Source organism: Canis lupus, chromosome 2, assembly GCF_011100685.1.
Source record: "Canis lupus familiaris isolate Mischka breed German Shepherd chromosome 2, alternate assembly UU_Cfam_GSD_1.0, whole genome shotgun sequence".
Classification (NCBI taxonomy): domain Eukaryota; kingdom Metazoa; phylum Chordata; class Mammalia; order Carnivora; family Canidae; genus Canis; species Canis lupus.
This window is the reverse complement of record NC_049223.1, coordinates 57,283,503-57,309,444: the sequence shown is the minus strand read 5'-3', so window position 1 is coordinate 57,309,444 and position 25,942 is coordinate 57,283,503. Positions and strand designations below refer to the sequence as shown.

The window sequence follows — 25,942 nt, the reverse complement described above, 5'->3', positions numbered from 1 at the left end:
AAGAAAACACTTTTTTTATTAGAGTCCTAAGCAATGGGACATTTGATTGGGTGGCTTCGGGGGGGGGGGGGGAAAGCCTACTTCTCAAAGTTTACTTTAAACACAGCATTTCCAAACCCACAGGTATCAGACATTTTCTTTCTTTTTTTTAAGCTACAAACCTCACTCCTAGCGGGGATAATGATCTGTGTGAGGCTAGCTGGGCAAGTTTTGCAGAGGAACTGGTACCGAATGAGTTATTTTGTGTTTGGCCTCAAGCAACCTCTCTGCTAGAGGTGCAGGAAGGAAGTCTCTCCCCAGCGCCCAGGCCTACAAGCGCTCCGCTCACTGGGGGGACACTTGGGGGGGGGGGGGGGGCCGAGCCGCCTCTACAGCTCAGACTCACCGGCCCGAGTGGGCGACTTCGGAGAGAAGTCGGAGCGCCCCGGCGCGCGACTGGAACAAAACCTGTGGCCAGAAGTAATGAGGAAGTGCTGGCTCCCGCCCGCCCCTCGCACCGGCGGGCACCGAAACACCCGGGGGGTGACAACGTGCTGGGGGCGCAGGGAGCGGGCGGCCGGCTCCGCATCCCCCAGAAAGACCCAGGCGCCTGCAGCCACTCCAGCCACGGACCCTCGCCTCGGGAACTAGGCCTCGGGGGCCGGAGCCCGCTGCACCCCTCCGGAAGCCCGCAGAGAAAGGGGCAGTTGAGGAGCTCGTGGGGTCCGACGAGGGTGCAGCGGGCGCCCAGCGCGGCCCAGCCGCCCCCCCGGCCGCCCCCGCGGCCCCCAGGCCCTGCCGCCTGCCGCCGACCGCCGCGGGGCTCACCCCGCGCTCTGCGCTCCGCTCGCTGAAGCCTCCGCCCCAGCCTCCTCTCTTCAGAGCCCGAAGGCTCCGCCAGCCGTGGAAAGAGCCCGCCGTCTCCCGCCTCCCCACTTCCCGGTCCCGACTGCCCCTCAGCCCGCGGAGCTCCGGGAAACGCTCCCAATGGCCCCTGGACCGCCCCCGTCCCTTCGCCCAGGGGCGCTCGCGCCCCGACGCTGACACCGCCAGCCGGCTGCAGCCGCCGACCCCGGCCCGCCTCACCTCAGGCGGCTCCGGCAGCGCTGGACACAGGAAACTCCTGAGTCCCCGTCTCCGGCTCTCGTCGACCCCCTCTTCGGTTAACTCCGCTTGTTTCTCTACAAAATGGCGCCGGAGGTCGCGCGCTCACGTCGCGGCCTTTCCCCTCCCCGTTCCCATTTCATCATTCGCTGCCCGCCCGAGGAGGGACGGCCCCGGCACCAGCCAATGATGGGCCCCAGCCCGGGGCTCCCGCCCAATCACCGTCAGGTGCCCGCGGATTTAAACCAATCATACACTATCACTTGCAGAAGTCAAGGAAGAAACCAGGCTCCTGCTAGCAACTACCAATCCGGACTCCTACTTCGCGGGCTCGGGCCAATTGCCGCTTCCCCGTCCCTGGGGACGGGAGTCGGGGCCCTCGCGCCTGCGCTCGAGAGGAAGACCAATGGGGAGACGCAGACAACTTCGATTTGGGGCTTCACGGACTTCCCACCGGCCCTCGAGGTCTTCGACCAATCGGAGCCTGGCAGTGCCTCTGAGAAACAATAAATATGGGAGGGGCCCCATAAACCCTCGCCACCCCGCGCGGGAAGTACTTTGAATGAGCGTTAGACACTTTTCCCGACTCTCCTAACCCCTTTCGAAGTGCCGGGTCCGGTATACAGCGGGGCTGCACCCCCCTCCCCTGGCGTCCCTTTGGTAAGAACGCCAGTTACCGGAAAACAAGCCAGGAGCCAGGCTATAACTACGGGCGGGGGGTGGGGCGGGGGGGGCTCTGCGTTCTGGGACGTGTAGTCGTCCCTCTGCCCCGCGCGCCATCCTTGACGCTGAAGTATCGCGTCTTCTTCCGCCACGGACTGCGTCCTAAGGGTGCATTGCATGCTGGGGAATGTAGTCTCCTACCTGGTCCTAGTTTGCCACACGTTTATCAGAACTTTCTCCTTATCTAGTCCTGCCTATTGAAGAAGGGACCCCTTACAGAAAGATGGGAAGCTAAGATTCTCTTTTTGACTTAGCCCTATTAGCAGTATCAGGATACCTATCAGAGAGGTATCAGAAAGGCTCTCATTAGAAAAAGCATAGAAACATACCTTTGCTGCGATTTACCTATATCGGATTGTAAGATTTTATGGTCACCTGTTCCCACACAAAGGTGGGAGGACGGGGAAGGAAGTGATGACTGCTTGGTTTTTCTACCTTTTGGGGGAAAAAAAAAAAAAAAAGACCCTCCTCATCACTCCATCCTGCATCCTGGGCTAGACTCAGTGGCTTGTCTCCCAACCATCTGTCTCATGCTACCTTTTGTGTCTAAAAATACTTTATTTTAAGATATTTATTTATCTGAGAGAGAGCATCACAGTGAGCGACCACAGACGGGATGAGCAGCAGAGGGAGAAACAGAAGGAGAAGCTGATCCAGGACCCCGGGATCACGCCCTGAGCCAAAGGCGGATGCTCAAACACTGAGCCACCCAGGCGTCTCTTTTTAAATTTTTAAAAGAGACAAAGTGAGACCCATAAAGGTCAACTATCTGAAGTCAACTCTGAAATTCTACAACTAGTTCAGGCCTCAAACATAGATCTCCTAAAATAAGTTGAAATAAAACTGAGTTGCCTTTCCCCACTTCAGTCTGTCTTTGCCAGAAAATGGTTTGCTACTTTATATTGAGGCTGTTCCAGGACATTCTTAACCCACCGACAGTCCCTCCCCTAAAACGACATCAATGCCACTCCTAGAATTTGACTTGCCTTGGGGACTTAGCCAAGTAGCTGTAGGATTCACACAGTAGCCTGGAGATCAAAGTTCTTCAACTGTATGTTGTCAAGAATTCTGGGTGGCTTCTGTCCCTACTCGAAAGCAAAGAGACTTATAGAATGTTCACAAACTAAGAAGTAATGGAGATCATGTGATGTACCTTTTTCATTTTACTGAAAGACATAGTAGGAAATCATGCCCAAACTATTTTACTAGAGACCTTCACAAAGGATTCACTGAATCACCTTAAATAACTCAGCAATTATGTGTCCTGGGGTTCAAAGGTATTTGGAAACAGGATATTTCAGCCAGCTGTTAATTACTCACCTGGCCTCTCCTCAGCCTTCATCTTCCAGTCCTTCACCCTCCAGTTAATTGTGCATCCCAGGCTCTGGAAACACTTTACAAACTCTTGTTTCCCAAAACAGCATGGAGGAGAAAACCTACCAGTTAGGAAACAAAAACCTTATGGAAAAAAAAAAAAAAAAAAAAAACCTTATGGAATTGGGTTGCAGTCAGTGGATGCAAATTTACTCAGAAGAGGAAGGACTTTGAGACTTTAAGACCCGTGTGAACTGTATTACTTTTGAAATGCTTGAAAGAAGGGTAAGCAGAGTACAAACCTTATTATTTCATGCTCCTATTTTTCAGTCCCATTTATCAAGTGATTCAGTAAATTCAATTTATAGTAGTTTTGACTACTTTACAACTCCCTGTCCAAACAACTTCCTGACAGCCTAACCCTTCCAGCCCATCACTACTGCCTAGTAACAAAGTTCCTGACTCCCCAGGCACACATGCTTTGGTATTACTCTGGTGGCTCTACCCCAAAGGGAGGATGTCTGGGGAGGCATATTGCAAACTCACAGAAAAATATTCTGAAACCCAAGTCCCAAACCGGGCTGTACCCCCAACTTTCTGTGTAACCTTGGGAGGGTCATGTACCCTCCCTGGGCCTTTTTTCTCCCCTTCTTCTCTACTCTGAGGATATTGGACAAACATTACATGGCTCCCAAATTGTGGGCTGTTGATTCCCAGGAAGCCAAGGATTTGCTGTGGGGTGCTGGAATTCTTATGTATGCACAGGTTTCTTTAGTCAACCCATATATTCTAAAAGTACACTTTTACTTGCTTTATCTTATTCACATGTCAGGACCCTAAGAGGTAGAGTCTGAGTTATTTACCCCATTTTACAGATCATAAAACAGAGGCTTAGAGAGGTTGAGTCACTCATCCGAGGTCAAATACCTGGCAGAACAAGTGTAGGAACCCAAGCTGTCAGACTTCAAGGCTCACATTCTCAGGCACCACACTCTCAGCTGCAGTTTGGAAAAACCCCTGCCCAGGAAACCTGCCAGCTGTGACATTCAGTGGCCCATTAAAAACCAGATTACTTTCCCAGCAACAACAAAAAATGTGACATGTCATCTGACAGGGTGTTGTGAGTTAGTAATAATGGGTTCTTCAAATACTGCTATGTGTTTGATGTTTTCCAGTTGAAGTTACATTTGAATTATTAGGTCCTCTCCTTAACAGGAAATTTGTCCTAGGGCTGTATAGGAGCTCCTGACTTAAGGTTATTTATCCCCCTGTCTCTTTTCATGAGAAAACAAGAAAGAAGCTAGGAAGTAAAAGGAAAGGCCACACATCTCCTCTGGTTCATAAGTACTTTAGAACTATCTAAATGGATGCTTGCAAACAAATTGGAGCAGATCTAGGAAGCCTGCCTGGGATCTAGACAGATGAGTGAAACATAGGACAACTGACAGAATTCTGAGCTGGACAGAGTCTGTGACTCTGCTCTAATTTTTTGTGTCCTCCCTGATTATAGACCTACTGTTTGAAGTGATTACCTGTAAGCTGGACCATAAGCCCAGATCCTTTTTTAATTCTATTTTTAAGACTTTATTTGAGAAAGGGAGAGAAAGCAAGAGCAAGGGATAGGGGCAGAAGGAGAAGTAGACACCCCAGTGAGCAGGGAGCCCAACTTGGGGCTTGATCCCAGAACCCTGGGATCATTACCTGAGCCAAAGGCAGATGCCCAACCAACTGAGCCATCCAGGTGACCCAGCCCAAACTCTTCATCTTTCACCCATCTGAGCCCCTGCCTTAGCAGATAGTTCATTTATTATTATAGACTTCTCAAAGAACTATCTCAGCCCCAATTTTAAACTTCACATTTTTTTCTCCCTTCCCCAGACTCAACTTTTTTTTTAAAGATTTTATTTATTTATTCATGAGAGACAGAGAGAGAGAAGCAGAGACATAGGCAGAGGGAGAAGCAGGCTCCATGCAGGGAGCCTGATGCAGGAACTCGATCCCAGGACCCTGGGATCACGACCTGAGCCAAAGGCAGATGCTCAACCACTAAACCACCCAGATTCCCCCCAGACTTAACATTTTTAACCTAAGATTCATCTCTACTATCATTTTAGGGACCTTAGAGATGTAAACTTATACCATATCCTGAACTTGGAGGTGGGAGGGGAGCAGTAAGTCTAAGGATTGTCCTCCAAACTCTTCAGCATTCCACATTTCTCTCTCTAAGGTATAAGTCCATCAGACATTTAATCTCTTCCAAATACAACATAGAGTCTTAGGAATCTGAGAAAAAAAGGACCCTGCCTTTAAGATGCTAACAGTCACTCTTTGGAGGAGCAAAAGATAAACCAGTTAATACGTAGTGAACAATTGAAGCCTGTATGTTACCTATAGAACAAATGGATCAAACATCTCAATGTTGGGACGCCTGGATGGCTCAGCGGTTAGGCCTCTGCCTTTGGCTCAGGATGTGATCCTGGACTTCCGGGATGGAGACCCACATTGGGCTCCTGCAAGGAGTCTGCTTCTCCTCCCTCTGCCTGTGTCTCTGCCTCTCTCTGTGTTTCTCATAAATTAAATAAATAAATAAATAAATAAATAAATAAGAAACCTAAAAAAAAAAAATCTCAACATTGAGGGTGCCTGAGTGGCTCTGTCTGCCACACTTCAGACTCCTGATTTTGGCTCAGGTCATGATCTCAGGGCCATGAGATCAAGCCCCGCAGTGGGCTTACGTTCAGCCCAGAGTCCACTTACCCCTCTCTCTCTGCTCCTCCTCTGCTTGCACTCTCTCCCCCTCTCTCTTTTTCTAAAATAAATCAACAAACCTGAAAAAAAAAAATTCTCAGGATGCCTGGGTGGCTCAGCGGTTGAGCAACCACCTCCGGCTGACGTCGTGATCCCAGGATCCCAGGATAGAGTACCACATTGGGCTCCTTGCAGGGAGCCTGCTTCTCCCTCTGCCTATGTCTCTGCCTCTCTCTCTGTGTCTCTAATGAATAAATAAAATCATAAAAAAAACTCAGTGCTGGAAAATGTTCCAAAAGAAATACTTTTGTTGAAACTCTTCCAAGATACATACCTTAAACAAATGTAATAACCCCTTACCCAAAAAGGTGGGCTGAACAGCCAACCTGACTGACCCAAAAAGACTTCCTGTGACCAGAAATCCTTGAACTCAAATACACTACTGGGGGCCTGTGAACAGTATTTCAAAATGCATATCCTTCTTCATTCTTTTACTAAGTTCATTATTTTTGGTAGGTAAAAACTCCCAAATTCAGAACCCACAGGGAAAATAATAATCAAAGATCTTTAGAATAGGGCAGCCCTGACAGCTCAGCAGTTTATCGCCGCCTTCGGCCCAGGGTGTGATCCTGGAGACCTGGGATACATGCAGCCTGCTTCTCCCTCTGCCTGTGTTTCTGTCTCTGTCTCTCTGTCTCTCTCTGTGTTTCTCATGAATAAATAAATAAAATTAAAATCTTAAAAAAAAAAAAACTGAGCTTTGGTAGCCTCATTTGCTCACCTGAAGGTAGGGATATGCCCATATTTGTCTTTGTAGCCCTGTGGTGCTTGGTCTGTTTTAGAGTAGTGAAAGATGAAAGAATGTACATGAAGAAGAAAGCATTTTGAGAAGGGTCTTAGTCCATTCACGCTGCTATAACAAAATACCAAAACTGAGTGGCTTCTAAACAACAGAAATGTATTTCTTACAGTTCTGGCGAGGGAAAGCAGACGGACGCCTTGCTGAGCGCAGAGCCCAACCCAGGCTGGCTGGATGTGCAGCTGGATCCCAGCACCCCAGATCATGACCCAAGCTTAAGTCAGATGCTTAACCCACTGAGCCTCCAAAACGCCCCAAATCATTTCTTTTTTTTTTTTAATCATTTCTTTTGTAATAGGCTATTAATCATATACAATAGCTAATTCTGCCACCTGATGCAGACAATAGACACAAACAGAAACATCTGTTCAGAAAGGGGGAATGGGTAGAGATGTGGGAAAGTGGCTTTCAAATTTACCTTTACGTGATAAAGCCTCTTAAAGTGCAACCTGTGTTAAGGTTTACTCTTTCCAAGTCAATGTCAAGAATTTGGTCCTTCCCATCAGCTCTGGGAGGCAGGATATGTGCAAGAGAAGGTTTCCTGTCACTCTGCAGATGGGAATACAGAGACTCAGAAGAGATTAGTGACTCCATTGAGGTCACATAGCAAATTAGGGGCAGGACCTTCACTGGAACCCAGCAGCTTCTGGAGACTTCCAGGAGCGGGCTACTGTCTATTCTCCTCACAGGAACCTTTTTTGTCTTCCCCTTTCCTTCTCCCAGGTCTCACTATATTAGTGACAGCAGCATAGAGCTTTGGAGAAGGAAAGTGAGAGTGCATGGAAGGGGATGCACCCCAAAGGAAGCAGATTGGGTATACAGGGAGGAAGACTCCAGCCTCTGGGGAACCTTACCCACAGCTGAGGAAGAACACAAGAAGGAAGTGCTCTTCAGGAATATCTTGAATGTCTCCAGGGACCAAACCAGTTGATATTGGAGCGCTATGACACCTGAGCCCTACCCAGAAGAAAGAAACAATTATCTGTTTTTGTAGAGCAGTGTTTCTCAAAGTGTAGTTCCCTAATCAGCAGCAGCAGCAGCACCATCTGGGATATTGTTAGAAATGCACATTCCTTTATACTCCCGCTCAGACCTACAGAATCCAAAACCCTGGAGGGGGTGCCCAGTAGCACACACCCTCCTAGTGATTCTGATATGTTCAAAATTTTGAAAACCACTGCTCTAGAGTTAACATTTTATTTTTCTAAAAACATTTTATTTGAGAGAGAGAGACAGAGATAGCATGAGCTGGGGGAAAATTGAAGTAGGCTCCTCAGTGAGTAGGGAGCCCAACACAGGGCTCTATCCCAGGACCCTGAGATCATGACCTGAGTGGAAGGCAGACGCTTTCCTGACTGAGCCACTCAAGAGCCCTGAGTTAATTAACATTTTGTATAAACTTTTTTTTAAGCAGAAAAAGTAGTAGCTTTTTTTTTTTTTTTTTTCTTATTCTACAGAGGCCTGGATAGAGAGATGGGACAGAACACTGGAGAAGTTTGGGGGTTTCTCAGGGAAGGTAGTGTTTGAATGAAGACTTGATGTCTCTAACCTCAGTCTTCCTAATAGTAGTCTCCGAGCTATGGGGCCTCTAACGCATCTACCTTCCTCAGTTCCCCAAACTGGGGCCACAGTGTTTGGGTCCCAAACCAGTCCTGAGGTCTCAAGCCAGGACTCTGGTTCTTTCTGACTGGGTCCTATTTGGCATCCTTCACTCACTGAAGGGGGACAAGCACCCCTGTCTACCCCCAGGAGGACCTAGCCCAGATGTAGTCCCAAGTCATCTCCCCTGTACAGGTTGTGGTGAGGCACTGGTGAGGAGTTGGGTGGCCCTACCTTGATTATGAGGAATGAGATCTCATATTGGGTTTTTTTTAAGATTTTATTTATTTATTCATGAGAGACACACAAAGAGAGGCAGATACACAGACAGAGGGAGAAGCAGGCTCCTTGCAGGAAGCCCAATGCAGGACTTGATCCCCGGACTCAGGATCATGACTTGAGCCAAAGGCAGACACTCAACCACTGAGCCACCCAGGTGCCCTGAGAGCTCATATTCTTTAAAGAAGCCAGCAGCCTATTTGTTCTAGTGCCAGGGATGGTGGGGGCTCACCATCTAGGAGACCAAAAAAGTGGGTAACTCAGCAACTGTGTTCTCTACAAGCTCTGCAAAGGGGTTTCTTCTTCGAGTAGTCCTCAGACCAATTGACTCCCATCTGGGTTTTCCGCCACAGTTATTGGCTCTGAGGAGATTGAGAGCTGGAGCCTCAGGTACTCCTCTATCTCTATAGCCACCACCCCTTGACTACCAGGGCAGAACTCTCATTTCTTCCACAAATAATCATTGATTAGGTATCCACTATGTCCTAGAATGTAGCTCGGAATAGTACAGGTGCTTGAGGTGCTGGTTGATGTTGCCCACAGACTAGCAGAGAAGCCAACTGTCGAAGAATTACAAGTGCATAAATGTTCATAAATGAGGAAGCACAGGGAGCTTTGGGGAGTCTACAACCCAATCTAGGGATTCAAGGGCTCTCTAAGGGTGTGCAAGGAGTAGTTTTCTGGATAGAGTGGCAGAGAGAGGATGCATCCCAGCAAAGAATTGAGCCTTACAGAGATGATACTGGCATCTTTGAACATCTTTGAGGAATTGAAAGGCCAGGAGAGATGGAGCTCAGGAGGTAGCAGGCTGCAGGTCTGCTAAAGCAGCCTTGGTCAGCCCTCTATCCTAAAGAGTCTGGGAGGAGTGCCAGGCTGGCTCAGCATGGGACTCTTGATCTCGAGGTAATGAGTTCAAGCCCCACCTTGGGTGTAGAAATTATTAAAAATACACAAACAAACACACAAAGAGACAAGCTAAGGGCTCTCAGAAGCCTTTGAAGGGTAGGGTAGAACAGGTGACATCCTAATATGGGCATTGTTTTAAGGTCACATTGGCTGTGCCCTGGAGAAAGGGTGGGTGCCCAACCAGAGAAGTTACTGGGAGACTAACCAGGAAGCTGCTGCCAATGCCAGAAGAGGGAGTGGTAGTGGTGAGAGGGAAGTGGGACCACCAGATATGTGGGAGGTAAAAGCATGGGGCTTTAGCAACTGGTGGGGTGTGAAAGATGAGAGAAAAAAAGTGAAGGATTGTGTGCTCCAGATGATTTCCCCTGTGAGGCAAGGAGACTAGAGGAGACTAGAGGAGTTTGAAAGCAGTGATGGTGGGTTCAGTTTGGGGATTGATGCTACCTGTGATTCACCCAAGTGGAGAGATTGAGAGGCCCTTGGGCTAAAGCTGCTGGAGATGGAGCTGGGAGCCTGACTTCTGCTGGGGGACTGAAGTCACCAACAAGAGAGCTGCAATGGGAGAGCCTTCAGAGAGCAGAGGCCCCAAGGCCCTGAGCAGAGCTGTCATGCTCCTGGTAGTGGAGGGAAGTGCTCTGGTGCCTGGCTGGCTCAGTCAGTAGAGCATGCAACACTTGATCTCGGGGTTGTGAGTTTGACCTCTACGTTGTGTGCAGATTACTCGGGGAAAAAAAAAATCTTAAAAAAAAGAAAGAAAAGAAAAGAAAAGAAAAGAAAAGAAAAGAAAAGAAGAAGAAGAAGAAGAAGAAGAAAGAAAGAAAGAAAGAAAGAAAGAAAGAAAGAAAGAAAGAAAGAAAGAAAGAAAGAAAGAAAGAAAGAAAGAAAAAAAGAAGTTAGAGTCTAAGGACAGCCCAGCCCAGTAGGATGAGAACTAGTAGAAGCTAAGTAAGGTCACGAAAGCCAAGAGCATTGAGGGAGGCCAGCAAGAGCTTGTGCCATCCAGCAAGGAAGGGGTTGACAAGGCCTTGGGCTGTGTGACAGGACCAGTGGCAACCTTGGAGAGAACCATTTCTCAGAAGCCAGACTGGAGTGGGAGACTGGAGTGGGAGCTGTAGCTGGAATGGAAGGGAGAGTTTGGGTTTTTTTAAGATGGAGAGATTTGTGCACATTTAAATGCTAATGAACTTGTTTTGGAAAGAAGTTATCTCTCCGTTTTAGATAGCTGGAGGGACAAGGTCTCTTTCTTTGTTGTTGTTTTTTAAGATTTTATTTATTTATTTATTTATTTATTTATTTATTTATTTATGAGAGAGAGAGAGAGAGAGAGGGAGAAGCAGAGATACAGGCAGAGGGAGAAGCAGGCTCCATTCAGGGAGCCTGACATGGGACTCGATCCGATCCGGATTCCGATCCCAGGTCTCCAGGATCACGCCCTGGGCTGAAGGCGGCTAAACCGCTGAGCCACCGGGGCTGCCCTCTTTCTTTGTTTTCTGAAAGGAAGAAAGAAATACTTTGATTTCTCCAGCCCTCCTGTTCCTGAGGATTCTTCTCCAGGGCAGAAGGGATCAAGGGCTGCAGCCCTCCACCCTCACCTAGCATCCTCTGGGGCATCAGGTCCTCACCTGTTCCGGGGCCTCCACACACCTCTCCCCACTCAGGAAGTTGCAAGCCAGGTCAGCATCCCCTTTGTAGACAAAAGGGGACAAGGGTCACGCTCCCAGCATAAAGGGGCCATGTCACATACCACCACTGGGAATGAGAGCTAACCTGGAAGCTGCAGGGAGAAGCAGCTGGGAACTGGGATTCCCAGGGTCCCTCTTCAACCAGGAAGAATTTGCTCCTCGACATGGGCCTTCTCACCACCCCAGAATTACAGCTCTTTCTCACTTTCTCTTCCTGGACCCAAGGGCCCCCACCTCTGTGTCTTCTGCTTCCAACAGCAACAGGTGCCTCTCAACCATTTCTTCTTTCAATAAATATTGGAGTACTATGTCCAGACACTGTACATGTACTGGGATTGTAACAGTGAACAAATATCCTGCCCTCCATTTATATATTCATTCATTCATTGATTCATTCATTCATTATTTTTAGAGACAGAGTTAGGGAGAGTGAGAGAGAATCTTAAATAGGTTCCATGCCCAGCATGGGCCCTAGGAGGGGCCATATCTCACAACTCTTGAATTGTGACTTAAGCTGACATCCAGAGTCAGATGCTTAACAGACTGAGCCACCCAGGCACCCCCTGCCCTACAGTTAATACCTCTCCCCAAGAAAACCCCTCAATCTTGTTAGGTCACAGCCTCGTCGTCCTGCCTTTACTACTGGCTGCCAGACCTCAGGTTCACCGCAGGGTTCCCAGGCAGGAAGGGAATCTGGTTCAGCTGCAAGTACAGGGTGGGGCATTGCTGCATTCAGGCCCCCCAGGGCTGGAACCATTAGGAGGCTGGAAGCAGTGAAGGTAGGAAGGGGTTATAAGGTAGAAAACCTCAGACATTCCCTCCCTCCATCACATTATTCCAAGCTCAGGCCCTCAAACTCAGTGTGTCTCATAGAGATATTCTTGGAATTCTACAGACTCTTTCTCTGTTTTATACTCTTGATCTGTTTCTGTAACTCTGTTCATCCCCTTCACATACAGACTAGTTTTTCCCCTTTTCTATACCTCAGAATCTCCTCTATAAAACAGAAGAGTTGGCTCAAAGGATCTTAAAATCCTTTCCACCTGGAACTCTTCTGTCACAGGAGCCCTTACTCTACTCTGTACTCCAGTGGGAGGTTCTCAGGAAGAGTTACCTGGGAAGGCAGGACGGAGAGGAGGGATGGCCAGGTCACTCCTGCATACCTGACTTTCTGCCTCACCATCACCATGCGATAGTCCCAAGAAATAAGGACACCAGAACATACCAGTTCCAGATGGGGAGTGAGCAGGGGGATGGACTCTGGAAAGGTGCCCCCGTTCCCTATTCCCACCACCCTGAGCACCACACCATCCTGAGTCCTTTCAGGCTCAGACCATGCTGTCCCACAGTCCAAGACTGCCCTGGCACAGAAGCACCCAAGTCAGACTCCTTAGAGTCATATTCCAGCTCTGCCCTATGTAGGGCAGCCTGGTCTGGTGGAAGCAGGTGGCACAGGCAGTGAAAGAATCCACCCAAGGCAGAACAAGAGAGATAGAAGTTTACCAAGTACACTTCAACAGTGCAGCAGGCAGGACAGCAAAAGAGAGATTGTCTGCCAGGAAGCAGTGGAGGAGGCTATAGCTAAGGGAGGGGAGGAGAAGGCATATGGAATTTCCCCTTTGGGTACCTGTGCCCGGTTATAAGTAGCCCATTGGTCAGCTAGGGCCTGTGGATATTTTGAGGAGGGTTGTCTGATGAACCTGTTTGCATTCAGCTCATCGTCCCTGTGGGCCCTTTGCCTCACTCAGCTTTCTTTTTTTCTTTTTTCTTTTCACTCAGCTTTCCACTGCTCAAGCCTGTTGCCTAAAATCAGCCTCTACATACCCACCTGACAGATCAACAATGGCAAATCTTTGGCATTTGAGCAGAGGTCTCATTTTTAGAGCCGCTGAAATGCTGGATGGGGCAATGCTGGATGGGGCAATGCTGAATGGGGCTTCCCTCCCCGGGGAAGAGGGGAGCATACTGTCCTTACCTAAATTTGTGGGTCCATCAGGGGTTCTGCACAGTTGTAGACAGAGCATGATATTATATTAATGTGCTGGTAGGTGTTTGAGTGAAATTCCTTGGTGGTGAGGTCCACAGTCTTTAGGGGGAGGAGATCCTCTAGTGATCTGGTCAGGAGTCCACTGAATCATCACTCCTATGTGAAGCTGTTGGATTCTAGAAGAGACACATTTAACAAAGAGAATTAAAGAGGGAGGACCAATAAGTAGGAGAACAAGTTTTGAAGCCTGGGATCCTAAGAAGGGAAGAAACCAGAATAGCCCTGACTCCTGACTAGGTTTCTTCCCAAGAAAACCATCTTTTGTGTTGCACGGTCCCAAAGGGAGGAAGCCAGTTGAAATCGAATGATGGACATTTTCTTGTATTTGTATTACAAAAAAAGAGTTCCATGGAGGGGCCCTATCTCTTGATCTGGGACTTTGTTTGTTTGTTTGTTTGTTTGTTTTTTGATCTAGGACTTTGTACTGGGGCCAGGAAACGTAATATAAAAAAATGAGACATTTTTCCTTAGGCCTTAGGCAGCAGTGTGTGTGTGTGTGTGTGTGGTGTGAGATGTGTTCCTTTTTTTTTTTTTATCTTTTTTAAAATTTTTATTTATTTATGATAGTCACACAGAGAGAGAGAGAGAGAGAGGCAGAGACATAGGCAGAGGGAGAAGCAGGCTCCATGCACCGGGAGCCCGATGTGGGATTCGATCCCGGATCTCCAGGATCGCGCCCTGGGCCAAAGGCAGGCGCTAAACCGCTGAGCCACCCAGGGATCCCTGTTCCTTTTTAAGAATACAGCCCAAGAGGAATGCCTGGGTGGTTCAGTGGTTGAGCAATTCCCTTCGGCCCAGAGCATGATCCTGGAGTCCCAGGATTGAGTCCCACATTAGTCTCCTTGCATGAAGACTGCCTGTGTCTCTGCCTCTCTCTGTGTCTCTCATGAATAAATAAATAAAATCTTAAAAAAAAAAAAAAAAGAATACAGCCCAAGGGCAAGTCCAAAGGAACAGAGGGGGTTTGTCCCAACATGGGGAAGATCAGCTATTGATTCTCAAAGGGGTGTTGCACTAAAGGGAACAGAGCTCCAACCAGTGGTCACAATTTCAGTCAGGGCACCCCACTGACCGAGAAAGGACCTTTTGCAGGGCAACTGACTCTTCCTAGGGCAGCCCACCAGCGGAAGGTCATGGTACATGGTAACTGGAATCCCTGCTGGTATGTCCCCTACAACAAGGAAGTGAGTACCATTGAGCAAACCAGGTCTGAAAAAGGAGGGGGACACTCACCACTCAGACACTTAGGAACATATTTTGCCAAGAGATCAGGGTGGCAGCTGGATCTGCGGAACAAAGGAGAAAAGGTAGGGCTCTACAGAAGCAGAGTGGCTGAAAGGCAGCCAGCATCAGGAAAGGGTTCCAACGGAGTCCGGGATGTGTGCAGATTCACCTTGGACAGACTGCTGCCGCCAAGGAAGCCACACACTGGAGGACAGAGGCCTTGGGAGGAATGGAGTGGGAGGAAAGGGGTCCTTCACCCTCACAGGCAGGGACAGTCCAATCTGCTCACCATGAGACCTCAGACCACACCTGGGAGCCACTCTCACCAGAGATCTTCAGTTGTCTGGGGAGTGGCAGGGTTAGACCACGCAAGGGCTGAAAAGAGAAAGAAGGAGGAAAGGATCCCTCCAAAGGGCAAGAGGGGGAAACCCTCACCCTTTTGGAGCAGTGGGTCTGGCGGGTTCCTCCTCGGACTTCACTGAGGAGTAGCTTCAGCTGGAGAATGTCAGTTCCCCAAGGAATACTAGAGTCAGTCCATGGAGAGGAAGTCTCCAGAAACTGCTGGAGAATCTGGGGGAAAGTCCCAGGATGGGCAGAGGGGCCCTGTGAGAGCCACCAAATGTGGGGGAGAGCCAATTGGGTGGAGGCAGGTGGCACAGGCGATGAAAGAATCCACCCAAGTCAGAACAAAGAGATAAAAATCTATCAAGTACACTACAAGGGAGCAGCAGGCTGGATGGCAAAAGAGAAGCTGCCAGGAGGCAGTAGAGGAGGCTATTGGTGGGGAGGATGCGGAATTTCCTCTTTTGGCATCTGTGCCTGGTTATAAGTAGCCCATTGGTCAGGTAGGGGTGGTGGATATTTTGAGGAGGGTTGCCTGATGAGCCTGCTTGCATTCAGCTCATCGTCCCTGTGGGCCCTTTGCCTCACTCAGCTTCCCATTGCTCAAGCCTGTTGTGTAAAAGTGCCTTCTATACCCTAGGCAACCTTGTGCTAGGAGACCACCTCTCTAAGCTTCGGTTCCTTCACCTGTGAAATGATGGTAATAATAGCACCTGCGGTGGAGGTTCTTTGGAGGGTGAAGTGAGATGAAGTATGGAAAGTGGGATCCCTGGGTGGCGCAGAGGTTTAGCGCCTGCCTTTGGCCCAGGGCGCGATCCTGGAGACCCGGGATCAAATCCCATGTCGGGCTCCCGGTGCATGGAGCCTGCTTCTCCCTCTGCCTATGTCTCTGCCTATGTCTCTGCCTCTCTCTCTCTCTCTCTCTCTCTCTCTCTGTGACTATCATAAATAAATAAATAAATGCTCTAAAAAATTAAAAAAAAAAAGAAGTATGGAAAGTGCTTAGTCCCAGGCACAGAAGTTCATGTATTCAACACATAGTCATTAGGTGCCTCCTGTGTGTGGCATTGAGAAGGTAGCAGCAAAAAAGTAAGTCCCTGCATTCACTGATCTTGCATTAAAACAGGGAGGGGCAGGGGATAAACAATAATAAATAAAGCGAGCTAGGGAATCAAAGGCTGTGAAGAGTAATGAAGCAGAACAAGCTGATGGAGTGACAAGGAGATGGGCACCTATTTTTGTCTAGGGAGATCTCTTTGAAGAGGATATGAACAGAGACCTAATGAGCTGAGGGAGGAAGCCAGGCAGGAATCTCATGGCAGAGGGTTCTAGGCAGGGGACCAGAAAGTGCAAAGACCTTTTTTTTTTCCTTTATCACTCTATTTCATAATGCTTTTCAGTTTAAAAAAAGTTGTTCAAAAAAAAAAAAAGTTGTTCATCTATGTGAACACATTTCTCAGATAATCAAATGATTTAACTGATTAGCTCTTTTATCTACATATTATACAATTTTTATTTTTTTAACTTATTTTTTGTACATTTTTTATTTTTCATTTTTTTAAATTTTTATTTATTTATGATAGTCACAGAGAGAGAGAGAGAGGCGCAGAGACACAGGCAGAGGGAGAAGCAGGTTCCATGCACCGGGACCCCGATGTGGGATTCGATCCCGGGTCTACCAGGATCGCGCCCTGGGCCAAAGGCAGGCGCCAAACCGCTGCGCCACCCAGGGATCCCTATTTTTCATTTTTTTGTACATCTTTTTTTTTTTTTTTTTTTTTTATGATAGGCACACAGTGAGAGAGAGAGAGGCAGAGACACAGGCAGAGGGAGAAGCAGGCTCCATGCACCGGGAGCCTGACGTGGGATTCGATCCCGGATCTCCAGGATCGCGCCCTGGGCCAAAGGCAGGCACTAAACCGCTGCGCCACCCAGGGATCCCTACATCTTTTAATTGGAGCTCGATTTGCCAACATACAGTATCACACCCAGTGCTCATCCTGTCAAGAGTCCCCCCCTCTGGGATCCCTGGGTGGCGCAGCGGTTTGGCGCCTGCCTTTGGCCCAGGGCGTGATCCTGGAGACCTGGGATCGAATCCCACGTCGGGCTCCCGGTGCATGGAGCCTGCTTCTCCCTCTGCCTGTGTCTCTGCCTCTCTCTCTCTCTCTCTATCATAAATAAAAAAAAAAAAAAAAAAAAAGAGTCCCCCCCTCAGTGCCTGTCACCCAGTCACTCCAACCCTCCACCCACCTCCCCTTCCACTACTACTTGTTCGTTTCCCAGAGTTAGGAGTCTCTCATGTTCTGTCTTCCTCTCTGGTATTTCCCACTCATTTTCTCTCCTTTCCCCATATATCATGAGTCTGCAGGTGAGGCTGAGGCAGAGCTCTGGTGGTGGAGATGGTGGTAGTGGTGGTGGTAGTGGCCGTGGAGGAGGGGGACGAGAGGGATCGATTGGGAGATCACAGAGGAGCCAGGGCTGTGGGGCCCTGTTAGCCAGGATGAGGACCCTGGGTTTCCTCCTAGTAAGAAGAGAAGCCATCGAAGATTTTGAGCTGAGGGTGATATGTGTTTTAAGACTATTGCAAGGACAAGAGACTATACAAAAGGAAGGGTGGCAGCAAAAATTTGTTTCAGAAAATCCAAGTTCAGATGCCAGCTGTTGGAAAAGCTAGTACTCAAGAGAGACAAGGTTTCTGTTTTGTTTTGATTTGTTTTGTTTTGTTTTGCTTTGTTTAAGAGACAAGTTTTGATTGGAAAGGAATATGAGCTTTATTCAGGAGGCTGCCCACCTGGGCAAGACAAACTCTTGTCCAAAAACCAACTTTGGTATTATGCTGAGTGAAGTAAGTCAGTCGGAGAAGGACAAACATTATATGTTCTCATTCATTTGGGGAATATAAATAATAGTGAAAGGGAATATAAGGAAAGGGAGAAGAAATGTGTGGGAAATATCAGAAAGGGAGACAGAACGTAAAGACTGCTAACTCTGGGAAACGAACTAGGGGTGGTGGAAGGGGAGGAGGGTGGGGGGTGGGAGTGAATGGGTGACGGGCACGGGGGGTTATTCTGTATGTTAGTAAATTGAACACCAATAAAAAATTAAAAAACAAACAAAGAAACAAAAAAAAAAAAAAACAAAAACCAACTTTGAGGGATCCCTGGGTGGCGCAGTGGTTTAGCGCCTGCCTTTGGCCCAGGGCGCGATCCTGGAGACCTGGGATCGAGTCCCACGTCGTCGGGCTCCCGGTGCATGGAGCCTGCTTCTCCCTCTGCCTGTGTCTCTGCCTCTCTCTCTCTCTCTCTCTGTGTGACTCTCATTAAAAACAAAACAAAACAAAACAAAAAAAAAACACCAACTTTGACGTTTCTGCCTGGCCCAGAGATTTTTAAAGGAATTTTAGGGCAGTTAATCAGTAAAAGGGGAGCACAGTGGTCTGTCACACTTCTTGATTGCATGTGCACTCCATGGTGCCAGCTACAGATGTTATCTTGGTTCTCAGAGGTTCTGCAAGGGGGGGGTGGGTGTTGTGTCAGAGGGTCTGGTTCCAAGTCCTTGTAGGAAACAATACATGATCTATAGATAATACAAAAAAAAGGGGGGGGGTAGTTAATCAATCACATGGGCTAAACATGCTTGCTAAAAAAAAGACTACAAAGGGGATGCCTGGGGCAGCCCTGGTGGCTCAGCGGTTTAGCGCCGCCTGCAGCCAAGGGCGTGATCCTGGAGACCCTGAATCTAGTCCCACGTCTGGCTCTCTGCGTGGAGCCTGCTTCTCCCTCTGCCTGTGACTCTGCCTCTCTCTCTCTGCATCTCTATGAATAAATAAATAAAATCTTAAAAAAAAAAAAAAACAATGGGGATGCCTGAATGGCACAATTAGTTGAATGTCCGACTCTTGGTTTTGGCCAGTCAGGTCATGACTTCATAGGTCATGGGATTGAACGCAACATCCACCTTGCACTGGTGTGGAGTCAGTTTCAGACTCTCTCTTCCTCTCCCTTGCCCTTCCTGCTCCTGTACACATGCTCGTTTTCTTTCTCTCAGTCTTGATATGCACATAATCTTAAAAGAAAAGAAAAGAAAAGCAAAAAAGAAAAGAAAAGGAGGGACGCTTGGGTGGCTCAGCGGTTGAGCTTCTGCCTTTGGCTCAGGGCATGATCCCGGGATCCAGGATCCAGTCCCCCATCAGGCTCCTTGCAGGGAGCCTGGTTCTCCCTCTGCCTGTGTCTCTGCCTCTGTCTCTGTGTCTCTCATGAATAAATAAAATCAAGAAGGAAGGAAGGAAGGAAAGAAAGAAAGAAAGAAAGAAAGAAAGAAAGAAAGAAAGAAAGAGAAGAAAGAAAGAAGAAAGAAAGAAAGAAAGAAAGAAAGAAAGAAAGAAAGAAAGAAAGAAACTACTAAGTTTGGCCAGAGGGACCAAGGCAGTGGCTTCAGAATCACCAAATTAGGGGGAACCTGGGTGGCTCAGTCAATTAAGCATCTGCCTTTGGCTCAGGTCATGATCCTGGGGTCCTGGGATTGAGCTGCATGTCTGGCTCCCTGCTCAGTGGGAAGCCTGCTTCTCCCTCTTCCTCTGCCACCTCTCTGCCCTACTTATGCTCTCACTCTCTCTCAAATAAATAAATTAAATATATTTTTTTAAAAAATCACCAAATTAGAAGTGTATTATAATAGTCCAGGCAATGGGTGATGGTGGATTGGACTAGTTGTAAAGGTGGAGAGAAGTGATACCTATAATAATTATCTCCAGACCACAGGGCATGGCTCTTCACCCTCTTATACCCCATCTGACCAACCACTTACAGTGTGGCCATGTGGAACTGGTATGTTCACAAGAGGTTGCTCCTGTTGGCAGCATCACACCCCTGGTAGCCATGTGCCCCCCAGCAGGGTGAGTAGAGGTGGAGGATGTTGAGGCAATGCCCTGAAGCATGCCAGAAGCCTTTGGGGCCCACAGAAAAGAGTCAGCCCAAGGGCTTCCCAGGGTTAAGGATAAAAACAAAATATGCTACACTTCTGGGAACAGGGTCCAATTACTTTGACACCCAATATAATGAGAATTTACAGTAGAGGACATGAGACTTGAGCTTGTGCCTTCTGGCCTCTCGGAGCTGACCCCGGGAACACCTGCATGCCATAACATGGGGAGCCGAAGGCACTGCTGCAACCCAGGAAGTTGAGTTCCAGGAAGAGAGTTCCCAAGTACCAGCCGGCTTTGACAAGCCAGTGAGCTCCATTCTGATCTAGGGGCTAGAGATTACTTTTTTTTTTATTATTATTATTTGGCTCATTCAGACAGCGGCAAAGGCTTTTGAGTCCTCTCATCCCACCTATTCCCGCTTTTTGTAGCTTTCCTTCTATCTCCACGTGGGCATGCGCAGCAGGAACTTTGCAAGTCTGCATGGCTCCCAAACTTCTTGGCAGGAATCTGAGCTAGAGTGGCCGGTAACTGCTCCTAAAGTGTTAATTCTTGTTTGAAAACCAAAGTTTGGTGACCTGTAATAGTTCCCTGTATATAGTAATCCTTTGTCAGAGGTCAAATGAAATTGTAAAAAAAAAAAAAATAAATAAGTAAGTAAACAAAACGGTGAGGCATTTCTGAACCCTGAGGCCCCAGCGTGAGCACAAGAAGCAGAGGCAGAAACACTGCTCAGGGGCACTCCTCTCCTCTGAGTTGTCACCATTCCTGGTAAGAGACCTCTTGCTCCTTATTTTGTTTTAAAAAAAAAAAATCGGGATCCCTGGGTGGCGCAGCGGTTTAGCGCCTGCCTTTGGCCCAGGGCGCGATCTTGGAGACCCGGGATCGAATCCCACATCGGGCTCCCGGTGCATGGAGCCTTCTTCTCCCTCTGCCTGTGTCTCTGCCTCTCTCTCTCTCTCTGTAACTATCATAAATAAATAAAAATTAAATTAAAAAAAAAAAAGATTTAAAAAAAAAAAAATCATAGAATGCTGGGGCTCTTGGCTGGCTCAGTCGGTAGATCATGTGAGTCTTGGTCTCTGAGTCATCAATTCCAGCTCCACGCTGGGTGGGTAGCCTACTTAAAAAAAAAAAAAAAAAATCAGGATGCCTGTGTGGATCAGTGGTTGGGCATCTGCCTTCGGCTCCAGTCGTGATCCTTGGAGTCCCGGGAATCCAGTCCTGCATTGGGCTCCCTGCATGGAGCCTGCTTCTCCCTCTGCCTGTGCCTCTGCCTCTCTCTCATGAATAAATAAATAAAATCTTAAAAAAAAAGTTTATATCAAATGCCAGTAGTCCTTGGTCCCAGTTCTTCCCACCCCTGTCAAGTCCTATTCCCCGTAATCATCTCTTTTAAGCTGTTTTTCATGGCATTTATCGCAGTATTTTATTTTTAAAAACATTTAATTAATTAATTTATTTGCTATAATCTCTGTTCCTTCCATGGGGCTCAAACTCATGGCCCTGAGATTAAGAGTCACATGCTTTATTGACAGAGTCAGCCAGATGCCCCTTATCTAAGTATTTTATTGTATTTTATTTTAAAGTAATTTCTATACCCAATGTGGGGCTTGAACTTACAACTCCGAGATCAAGAGTTGAATATTCCATCAATTGAGCCAGCTGGGCACTCCCCCTTGTGTCACTATTTTAAAACAATGTATTTATACTGCTATTTCTTTATTTAAAAATTAAAAGCAGTAACTATTGACTAAAGATTTAGTTTTCTTATACCTGTACCTTGAAGTCCTTTCCTCCTTTCTTAATTTTTTAAAAAAGATTTATTTATTTATTTCAGAGCGAGAGAGTGGGAGTGGGGATAGGGGCAGAGGCAGAGAGAATCCCAAGCAAACTCCAAGCTCAACATGGATCATGACCTGAGTCAAAACCAAGAGGCAATTGCTCAAACGAATGAGCCACCCAGGTGCCCCTATTTAATTTTATTTATTATTTTTTAAAAGATTTTATTTATTCATGAGAGACACAGAGAGAGAGGCAGAGACACAGGCAGAGGGAGAAGTAGGATCCACGCAGGGAGCCCAATGTGGGACCTGATCCCAGGACTCCAGGATCATACCCTGGGCCGAAGGCAGGCACTAAACCACTGAGCCACCCAGGGATCCCCCAATTTTATTTTTAAATTTTACTTAAGTATTATTTACACCCAATGTGGGGCTTGAACATCATGAACTTATAACCCTGAGATCAAGAGTAGCATTCTTTACCTACTGAGCCAGCCAGATGCCTCTCTAATTTGGATTTTTTTTTTAAAGATTTTACTTATTTATTCATGAGAGACACACAGGGAGAGGCAGAGACACAGACAGAGGGAGGAGCAGCTCCCTGCAGAGAGCCTGATGCAGGACTCAATCCCAGGACCACGGGGTCATGACCTGAGCCAAAGGCAGACACTCAACCACTGAACTACCCGTGGTGTCCCTCTTCTTGGATTTTTAAAAATTAGGCTATCACACTTTTAATTTTTAGTTGCTAACTTTAATTTTGCTCCTTCTTTAAAAATTACTTATTTATTTATTTATTCATTCATTCATTATTTAGCAAGAGCTGGTGTGGGTAGGGAAAGGGCCTGAGGGGAGGGAGACAGAGAATCCCAAGTAGACTGCTGAGCACAGAGCCTGACCTGGGGCTTGATCTTATGACTGAGAGACCATAGCCCAGCTGCAAACAAGAGTTGGACACTTTATGAACTGGGCCACCCAGGTGCCCCTATTTTGCTTATTCTTTAAAGCATTCTTTTCTTGTTTCATAATTGTAATATCTCTTTCATTTTCTTTCTAACTTTTAAAATTTTATTTATTTACTTGAGAGAGAGCGAGCGTGAGTGGGGTGGAGGAAGGAGCAGAGGGAGAGGGAGATGCAGATCCCTGCTAGTAGGGAGCCCAATGTGGGGCTCCATCCCAGGACCCTAGGATCATGACCTGAGTTGAAGGCAGGCACTTAACCATTGAGCTACCTAGGCACTGCTATTCTTTTTAAATTTTATTCATGAGAGACACACAGAGAGAAGCAGAGACACAGGCAGAGGGAGAAGCAGGCTCCCTGCGGGGAGCCCAATGTGGGACTGGATCCCAGGATCTCAGGATCATGCCCTGATCCAAAGGCAGACGCTCAACCACTGAGCCACCCAAGTGCCCCTAAAGAGCTTCTTTTAACACTTCTTTCAAGGCAAGTCTACTGGCAACAAATTCCTTCAATTTTTGTTTGTCCATGAAAGTCTTTAGTTCTCTTTCATTTTTTTTATTTTTTTATTTTTTTTCATTTTTTTTTAAAGTAGGCTCCACATCTAGCATAGAGCCCAATGGAGAGCTTGAACTAACAACCCTGAGATCAAGACCTGAACTGAGACCAAGAGTAGGACACTTAACTGAGTCACCCAGCACCCTCTCCTTCATTTCTGAAGGATAATTTCATAGGATACAGAATTCTTTCAATATTTAAAATATTTCACTCCATTCTTTTCATGCTTATATGGTGTCTGAGGAGAAGTCAGATGTAATTCTTATCTTTGCTTTTCTGTAGGTATTCTCCCCACCTCCCTACCCAAACCACCCCCAGCCCTTTCAGGATTTTTCTTTAAAGATTGTATTTATTTATTCATGAGAGACGCACAGAGAGAGGCAGAGACACAGGCAGAGGGAGAAGCAGGCTCCTTGCGAGGAGCCCTAGATGGGACTCAATCCTGGGACCCCGGGATCACCTGACCCAAAGGGAGATGTTCAACTGCTGAGCCACCCAGGCGTCCTGAGGGCAGATCTTGTGAAAGAACACACCACTTTGCACATTTCAAAAATGGTTTCTTCTACTCTCCCCTCCTAGAAACTTAAGAGGATTATCTGGTGTTAACTATGAGAACCTGTAGAACTCCAGAAGGTAAAATGCACAAAAGTGAGTTCACTCCCATGACTGGGTCCCCTGTGTTTTTATCTCTCCGATTTGTGCACACTGAGCCTCCTGCAATTTATCTGTTATATTTCTGGTTTCCCTAAGCTCGTGCTGGTTCCTGTGCAGGTTTCTGCTGGTGAGTTCCTGCCCTGTACGTGTCTGTCATTGTCTCCAGTTTTGGGGGAAGTGGTGTGACCTGTAATCTGATATCTTACAGATTTAAGTAAACTTTTCAGTGTGTGTAGCTTTTTACTTGTTAGGATGGAGTGGCCACTCCCAAGCTTCTTATATGCTGGACTGGAAACATATCAATTTCATGTTTAACGGAAGAATGACTGAATGAGTCTTGTGCCTATTCCCTCCAAGGAAACACAAAGTGTTCCTTCACAAGACAGTGTCTCTGGCCTTCTTCCATGCCTACTGAATTTTGTTTTTCATTGTATCATAGCAGTGAATTATTACTAAATCTGGATTTGGAACTTCTAATCTATATCTAGCACATGAATCTACACAATTGGATTTTGTGATTATTTGGCCTGCTTCCCCCACTAAACTGGAGGACAGAATCTAGAGGTGGTCCTAACCCCAATATAGGGGCATCACTCATGGGTAGCAGGCAGCAGCCAAATCACCAGGACCCCCAGTGACTCAGAGTTCAGGAATCTCAGCTTTCCGAAGAAGACATTACACAGAGATGACCCCTATTGACCAAAATAAGAAACTGCAGTCATACACTCCTTCCATACAGGGAAATGATCCACATAACCCCTGCCAGCTTCCAGGCACTTCACATGTTATTATGCCATCTGTCCTTGAATTTACAATATTTACATCTACAAGGTGAGCACCATCACTATCATTCTCACTTTAGAGTTGAGAAAAACAGGGTTGAAATAAGTGAACTAATTTCATGAGTTTCTTTCTTTCTTTTCTTTCTTTTCTTTCTTCCTTCCTTCCTTCCTTCCTTCCTTCCTTCCTTCCTTCCTTTCTTTCTTTCTTTCTTTCTCTTTCTTTCTTTTTCTTTTTTTTTTTATTTCATGAGTTTCCACAGTGTAACAAGCATTGCTAAGACCCACCCCAGGTCTGTCCTGAGGCTAAAGGCTTTGCTCTACCAGTCCCCTGCTACTGAAAGTGTGGTCCAAGGACCAGAGCATGGGCAACACTAGAGCATCAACAATACAGACTTCTCAGGGCTCCTGTGGGGCTCGGTCTGGTGAGCATCTGACTCTTGGTTTTGGCTTAGGTCATGATCTCAGGGTCAGGAGACTGAGACCTGAATGGGGCTCTGCGCTTAGCAAGGAGTCTAGTCTGCTTAGAGTTCTCTCTCTTCCTCCCCTTCTGCCTCTTCCCCACCTCATTCTCTATAATAAATAACCTTAAAAAAAAAAAAAAACACACATCAATACAGACTTCAGGCAGGCTCCCTGAATCCACACTTGCTGAATTGGAATATGTATCCTAAGGAGATAAAAATTTTTATCTGTACCTTAAAGGTTGAGGAGTACTCTGACTCCCAGGAAGTGATAGGGAAATGCCAGTTTGCCTTCTGGAGGAGACACTGAGTTCTCCTATTTATTCTGTGAATGTGGATTTCTGGCTACAAAGCACTTCTGTCGTTTTTCATGTACTGTCTCTACATTGGCTCCTTTTTCCCCGGGAGGTAAATAAGGTCAGTGATTATCATTCTGATTTTAGAACTGGGAAAACAGAAGCCCAGAGGGGTGAAGCAATTTACCCCGAGCCACTAGTCAGCAGGCATCCCAGCACTTGACATGGATTGGCTGGGAGTACGATCCAAGGGTTCCCAGATCTGGCATCGGCACCAGCAAGGAAGGGGACCATAGGTTCCAGAGCTTGCCTTCAGGGGTCAGAAACCACTAGAGAGGGCCTTTTGCTCACTTGTTTATCTATGCATGATGAGTGCTGAGTCCAATTTTGCTACCTGCATGTCCCTGAGCAAACTATGTGATAATCTCTCTTAGCCTTGTCTTCAGAGCTATTGTAAAGATCAAATGAGGAGGATGCAGGTGAAGTGCTGGCACAAGGTAAGAATGCACAAATATTTGTTGCTATTCAATCATTTGCTCCACAACTATAGGACACTTGCTTACTAAAGTGCCAGGCTCAAGGCTCTGGGCTAAGATACCAGATGGATACAAGTGTTCAAAAAAACCAAAGGCCCAAGGTTGAGTCCTTTGCCCCTAGGCAGCAAAATGAGACTTAGATGCAGTTTCAGCCTCCCCCAGAACTGTCTTAACTGATCAGTTAGG

The 25,942-nt window shown here is 47.1% G+C and overlaps 1 protein-coding gene and 2 long non-coding RNA genes across 9 annotated transcripts in view; 1 reads left to right on the top strand and 2 right to left on the bottom strand.

Moving 5' to 3' along the window:
* The window catches only part of CNOT1 (CCR4-NOT transcription complex subunit 1), a 100,885-nt gene extending 99,671 nt beyond the window's left edge, over positions 1-1,214 (bottom strand). For all 7 annotated transcript variants that reach the window (XM_038530888.1, XM_038530891.1, XM_038530894.1 and 4 more), the window contains exon 1: positions 1,066-1,214. The gene's annotated coding sequence lies outside the window, so the exon portion shown is untranslated. The remainder of the gene's footprint in view (positions 1-1,065) is intronic.
* Positions 1,023-2,667, top strand: LOC111092669. The gene is made up of 2 exons (XR_005355702.1): positions 1,023-1,743; positions 2,374-2,667. It is a non-coding gene; the product is annotated as an uncharacterized LOC111092669 (long non-coding RNA).
* Positions 2,668-11,133: 8,466 nt separating this feature from the next.
* Positions 11,134-13,351, bottom strand: LOC111094661. The gene is made up of 2 exons (XR_005355017.1): positions 13,169-13,351; positions 11,134-11,195 (listed from the first exon to the last, which is right to left on the bottom strand). It is a non-coding gene; the product is annotated as an uncharacterized LOC111094661 (long non-coding RNA).
* Positions 13,352-25,942: the final 12,591 nt, after the last annotated feature.